The following is a 6961-nucleotide window of genomic DNA, read 5'->3' as shown; positions in this document are numbered from 1 at the left end:
CGCCGGGGACCCCTGAGGCCGGCCCGGGTCTGCGCCGACTTGTGCCGCTGGCGGGGGGTTCGCTCCTTCTCAAAGATGAAAAAGGGCACGGTCGTCTTTGCCGCTTCTCCAGGACTGGTACTGCCGCCGCCGCCGCCGCCGCTTCATTGCACATTCAAGTGGAAAATTTTCAGGAGTCAGCAGAAACATTGTGTCCAAAAAAGACTGAGTCGCAGTTACCACCAAACCCAGGAGGAGACTCTCCCTGGAAAACTTCCCTTCCCGTTCGGTAGGAAATACTGGGGGATTTGTTTGTTTATTGGAAGAGAAATGATCCCCAGGAGGGGAGAAAATCTGGGTACACTTCTAGTCTTTGTTCGTAACATCAACACTTGTTTTCAAAAGTCTAGAGTCCCGCTTTAAATAAAGTTCAACTTCTGTGACTTTTCTTTTTTAAAGAAATAACGTTTGTATTTTTTTAAAAAGCAATATTTTTAATGAGTTGAAAACAATGAGGGCTCACACCTCCCCTCTCATGAAAATAAATGAAATCCAGATCAGAATTTTCTTTGCTTTTAAATTGCCTTTTTTAAAAGATTTCTTTAAAGTTGGATAGTGTCACTATATAAAAATATTTATAAAACAATGAAATACCAGCCACCAGCGTTTCTCAGGAGGCTTGTTAACTTCTCAGAAGCAAGTGGCTTCCTGTGATTTGCAGAAATGAAAATTGACCTCAGTGAGCCCTGGAAACTTAGAGACAGATGATGTTCCAGGAGCAGGGAATGTAAAAAGGCCATGTTTAAAAACAGTGCCTTGGAAGGAGCCCAGGTCTTGGGACAGAAAGGTCTGTTAAGCCTGCCACATTTCAAAATAGTAAAAAGAAATATTAAAAACACTACACGTATTACAAAGGAGCAGAACATTATCAGTTCACAACAACCACAGGTTTCTTTCTCCCCGCTTTCCACCTTGATTGTTTTTGGAAGTTCGGGTGGTCTGATGGCTTGGGGTGCGCTGGGTGCCTGCAGTGGTTACCTGAGTAGACACATCCCTCCCTTCAGGGAGATGTAATCCACTGTGTAGTCACCGCCGCGAGTGGGCTCCTTTTTCTGCAGGCTGCAGTGAATCTTGCTGGTCTCTTAGGGATAGGGGCTTCTCTGAGGTACAGACTGGGGAACAGTCTTCAGGCTATGCCTGGTGCTTCACCCTTTCACTGTTGGGTTTGTGCCCCCCTTCTGTAAACAGCAGGGTCTTTGGGCCCAAGCATATCTGAATGCTTATAAGGACTAGACTTAAATCCAACTTCTTTACGAATCTTTTCCTTTTTAGAAGGAAATAGTAGAACTAATTACAAAGTGACTCAGGAAAGACAAATGGATTCGTTGAACCTTTGTCAGTGGTGAGGTTTTGAATTGTTGTATTTTTGGGGAAGGGGTTATTTTTCTAATCTCACTGTTTCCATAAATGGGCACAGATATTTTTGTTTAGTGTTTCTTTGTATGTGCAACTCTGTGTTGAACTCTCAGGTTTCAGGTTTTAAACAGTTAACAATTCTTTTATTTATTGTTGGTATAAAAAAATGAACTGATAAGCTGTATCCATTACGGGTTCTTGCTGATGGTATCAAAGTGCCAAGGTAGACTATTTTATTTTTACTTTAATGGTAAATATTATTTGATCTGCAGTTTTAGGGGAATATTAGAACTTTTTTTTTAAAAACAAGCTTGAAACAAAACCAGTATGATACTTTACCTTGACAATAGGGGTAAATAAAATTATAGGAAAGAATCTTTGTGTAAATTCCTCCTCTGTGTGATCCTTTATAAAGTAATGAACTCCGGGGAACATGCATGAGAGAGATTATTGGAAGGTTGGAGGGTTTTTTTTCTTTTCTTTTCCCAAAACAAAAACCAGGACTCACCATGACATACACTTAATGAAATTTAATTTAAAGGGGGAGGACATCCCAATTTAGTTTGAGCCAGACTGATAGGAATTTCTCACTGAGAGGCTTTTTCTTGCCTTGTGGTACAATGTGTGCCCGGGCCCCAGCAGCAAACTTAATTACACATAAGGGCGGGTTTGGGAGGGCAGCCTTGGGGGAGTCGGCTTCCTCCTCCCTTTCCCATTTCCTCTCTCCCCCCACTTACTTGATACAGCAGGAATTATATATTGGTATATTCACTCGGGAGATTGGAGTCCCCTTTTATTTAGAAAAAGAACGAATAAGTCATAAGGAAACAAATGTTCGAGTTTTTTTCCCTGCTTGAGCTTCAGCAATTTATAAACAATTTTGTGTTTTGTTGGTTCTTAGAATACAGAGCAGCGATTATGAGGGCATTTCTTAATGGGAACATTTGGGAAGAATATACTTTTATCATTGGTGTTTAGATTGTATTTGTTGTTACATATTCAGCAGAAGAGTATGTAATACGAACAGTTTAAAGCATGTGGATCCCAAATGTTAAATAGACTTTTGAAGAAATGAACTGTAACATTAACAATATTTTAAGGTTGGTTAAGGTTGGTTGCTTCAGAAATGGATTGATCTCTCATACATGGTGGTCATACAAGAGCCTGGGCATTTGTAGGATTACTTTTCTCTGTAATCCCATGTGTTATGTGTTAATTATGAGCATAATTATGCTGCCTGCAAATGAAAATTGTGGTGTCTTATCACTCAGGGTTGGTGCAAATAACTGTATGTATGATCTGGTGGACTTAAAAATTACCATATTCACATACAGTAGTTGGATAACACTTTTAAGCTCCATTTGAGGCACTTTTTCTTGTACCCAGTAAAGAGATTGTGAAAGGAAAAATAAATAAATAAATATGAAAGCTGTGTTTAGAGGCTGAATCTGTTTAGTGGTAAAACTTTAGGTTCTGTTTTCTCCAAAGAGTGAAGAATGTGGCCAAAACAAGTGTCCAGATTTCTCTGTAGAACTGCAAGAAAATCCAAGCCAACCTTGCTGTTTTTAAATGTGAGCATTACAGCTTCCCCTTTGGAGTTCAGTGACTGGAACTGCAAACTGCTAATGTCCAACTTTTGAACTCAGCCAGAAAAATATATTGTAAGCTTATTGCCCTTTGACAAACCTAGGCTGTGCTGCTGCTGGGCTGCTTGGGGACTGATTGATGGCTGGCATAATCTTTTATAGCTACATGGTGCTTTTTATTTTATAATAAAGCATAGATTACCTTGTGGTATTAATATTTAAGTTGCATCTAGAGTTGTGTTTAAACCACATCAGTGATATATTTTATTTTATATTCATAAAAGTGATGAAATGAGGTAATTCAAGTCTATCCTAAGCACTTCATATTTCAGGGTTGAGCTTTTTGACAGACACCTTATTTAGACATTGTTGTATTGCAATTAATGTATACCTCTGAAATCGGAAGTTCTGGGGCTTCCCTCTTCTTGGGATAGTTTGTGGAATGCTAGTGTATTTGGATCTAAATATTTGGAGTGTTTTTCTGTGGGTTTTTATTTTTTGTTTCAAAACTGTGAACTCTTGAGTGTCCTCAGTCTGTAAGATTCTCATTATGAGCTTCGTGGTTCATATTTGAATTTGGAGTTGAAATTTGACCATTTTTTCAAATACATTCCAGTTTTGTAGTGGTACAGAATAGGGTAGCTTTGAAATATGTATTTTATTTTAGTCAAAGTAAAAATGGGTTGCCCTGGTGGGTGGATTTTCAGGATGATGTTTCTTACAAGGGTAGGTTACTCTTAGCTTTTAAATTCTCCTTTGGTCCACTGACTTTTTGCATAGTTGAGAGGGTTCTCAAAAAAATAGTTTCTAATAGTCCAGGAGTCTTGGCTAACTGTGAAACTCACTCGTTTCCTCTTCTTGATTGGACAATGGTGGTGGTGGTGGTGGTGGTGGTGGTGGTGGTGAGTAGGGGGAAGGTCCTCATAAAAAGCTATCTTTTTTCTGTGTTTGTGGCCAAGGAAATGGTGTGTTGCACACGCTACGCCCACCCCACTCCTTGTTTAAAACTGGTCTTTACTACCCGAATGCAATGCTTTTTATCCTTTTTCATGATTCACATTTGTTTTGAAGGCTCTGTTCTAGGATTTCATTAGTAGTTTTAATTTGCAGGCATGGGACCCTGGAAAATGGGTTTAAAAGAAAAAGCTGGCTTATTGATGAGTAAGTTAAGCATCCGTCATCTCTAGTGGGAAATTCTGGTTGCTTTTAGGCATCTCACAAGTTTAGATGTATGTGTAAAGTGACTGAAACACCCTTGACTGGGAATATACAACACTGTTGTTCTTACTGATACGTAAACTGAAAAACTGCCGCTAATGGTGGGAAATGTTAATTATGTGAGAACATATTGAACTTATATTCTCTGGCATGAACTTTTTTAAAAAAATGCATCAACTGTGCTGCTTTTTTTTTTTTTTTAATAGGCACAGCTTTCTAATTATCATAATTCAGTTCAGCTCTGCTCTTGGATGGTATTCAAGTGCAATCTCAATTTAACTTGAAAGGGGATTTTTTTTTTAAAACTTGGAATGTTGAAGAAAATTTGAAAAGTTCATCCAAGAATGTTGTCTGCTTAGGTGTGAGTAAATCTAGGCGAATGAAATGAGTGCCTTTCTGTAATAGTTCAATAGATCTGAATATTAAGAAAGAGATTTTTTTAGCTTTGCTTTCTATCCAAGCATTTTTGTATAAACTGATGCTACACACTGCTGAGTTCTCTTTGAAAACCAGTGTTTTTCTAATAGATAGTAAACTAAATAAATGAATATTTTATTACCATCTGCAAAAATGGGAAAGTCTTCTAAGAGAGTAGAAATACAAAATTGTTATGAATTTATTTGACAGAAATCACTGTTAATCTTTTATACCAGCCAAGCCTTTAGAAGGTAATTGCTTTTTCTGCTCCTTCTTTACTCTGTGACTTGATGGCATTTTGTGAAGGGAGTCATCTTTGACAGCGTTCATCCCAGTGTCGGTATCTTTTAATTTTTCTCCAACTTTAATAGCTTTTCAAAGAAAAAAAACTAAATGAAGCCCAAGCGCCAAATCCTCTGGGAATCAATTTTAATTGTAAGAAAGAACAACTTAGATGGGCCTTCCGACTTTCGTACAGCCTGACTCCTTCTGCTGAAATGCAGAGAGCCCATGGAAACCAAATGACTTCATTTGCTCTGGCACTTAAGAACCGAATTCACTTCCGTGGTGGTGAAATAAAAGGAGCCAAGTGTTTTAAATAGCCACTCCCCGAGGCCCGCCCGCCCGAGCCTGTTGAGAAAAGCGCATTGTCTGCTTACAGCTCTAGCTGGGAGCCTGCCTGGTTCGCCCTTCCCCACCGGGCAGCTCCATTTCTGAAGTTGACATCTGGTTTTCTCTCTGTTCACCTGATCTGTCCCCGTACACGCGCTCACATGCAGTGTGCACGCATGCATTCTGCAGGTAACAGGGATTTGTGACATTAAGTATGTGTGTCTTTCAAATCCCTACTGGGATAGGGGGAGGAACAAAGCTAATGGCACAAAATCAAATGTAAACACAGTAGCTGCCCCACATGCCGCCGCTGCTGGGTTTCTGTCCGATGGTGCTTTCTGGGTAGGCGTGCCTATTGTTATGGCAGCAACAGGCGGCAGAACTTGGGGCACCATATGGCGGATGTGGGCCTCAGATAAGCTGTCTGGTAATTTAGCTTATCAATAGCATTTTGATATGCTTCATTTTCAGATCACCCATTACTGTGGCTGGGGGTGTCTTGGGGGCTAACTGATTCTGAAACCATTGTGAGTGGATGCTTCCTTTGGTGGAATCTCTTCCAATCCTTTCTCCCTGGCTGCCTTTTCATCTCAAAGCCTTTGAGAGACAGTGCTGGTTAGAGTTAGAGCTCCATTAGCTGAAGAAACCATCAGCCCCATCTTGAAATGCTGGGCACTTAGAAGACCTTGTCATGTATTGTCATTGAGAGAAAAACAGAAAACAGGTACTTAATAACGTTTCATATTGTCCTAGCCAAGAAATTCTCTTAATTCAAAGTTACTTTTGCTTTAAATATTGGAGTAAGTTTGATACTGTTTTCTAATTTTGATGAAAGGTTTCTACTTTTGTTATGCATTCAGAATACTCCCTAATTTCTTTTCACCTTTAGATTTTACCTTAGCTGTAAAATACAAACATCATTACCATTTATATAACTTGAAATCAGGGAATGTGCCGTTTGTAATTTGGAGGCAAGAAGCGGCTTCCTTCATGCCTAGAAATTGTGAAAGTGGAAAATGCTTCCAGAACATCACTCAAGTGTCCAGTAAGGCTGAAGCAAAACTAAAATCTCCCCTACTCATGAATTGGTAGGGGAACTCGTGCATCAGCTGGAGCCAGCTCAGGGAATCTGCACTTAGTAGGTGGCTCAGTGGAAGTATGATGGTGTGCATGACCATGTGCTCATCACCTGTGTGACCCTCATTCACTACAAACTTGTGTCCCTGATATGTGGCAGGCATGGGGGCAGCTAGGGCTAGGCTGCCTGCATGTTCTCACTCACCTTTCCAGGCCCTGCACCTTTTCTCACATTTTGCCTTTTGGGTTTGCAATTCAGGGCACATGGATCCATTTACATGGCTAATTCAGGATGGTTTTGACTGAAACCCAGCTCAGCCTCTTTCTGTTCCTGCTCCAGGAAGCTTCTGCCACATCAGTGGTTCCCACCTTAGCATGTGCACTGCAGCCTCCATGGAGCTTTTACAGCCTGGGCACCACCTGTGAAGGCTTAGGAGGGTTGTGGTAGGTGCAGTGTGTCTGTATTTCTGAAAGGCCCCATCATAGTATCCGCTGCGGGCTGGGAACCATTGATCTAGATATTCTAATTTTTATCTGCAGATAGAATCAGGTTAAATTTGACCACTTCCGATTCTGAATGTGATTTTCTTCCCTCTATATTTGTGAGACAGTGTACCTAGGAACATAGGCTGAATCTTTATGGAATTGACTAAGAT

At 40.2% G+C, this 6961-nt stretch overlaps 1 protein-coding gene across 1 annotated transcript in view; it reads left to right on the top strand.

The window, feature by feature from the left end:
• The first annotated feature begins 110 nt into the window (after positions 1–110).
• Positions 111–6961, top strand: part of TEAD1 (TEA domain family member 1 (SV40 transcriptional enhancer factor)) — a 270625-nt gene continuing 263774 nt past the window's right edge. The window contains exon 1 of the mRNA XM_011954267.1: positions 111–268. The gene's annotated coding sequence lies outside the window, so the exon portion shown is untranslated. The remainder of the gene's footprint in view (positions 269–6961) is intronic.

This window comes from Colobus angolensis, unplaced genomic scaffold (assembly GCF_000951035.1).
Source record: "Colobus angolensis palliatus isolate OR3802 unplaced genomic scaffold, Cang.pa_1.0 Scaffold380, whole genome shotgun sequence".
NCBI lineage: Eukaryota > Metazoa > Chordata > Mammalia > Primates > Cercopithecidae > Colobus > Colobus angolensis.
This window is presented reverse-complemented; position numbering and strand designations above follow the sequence as displayed.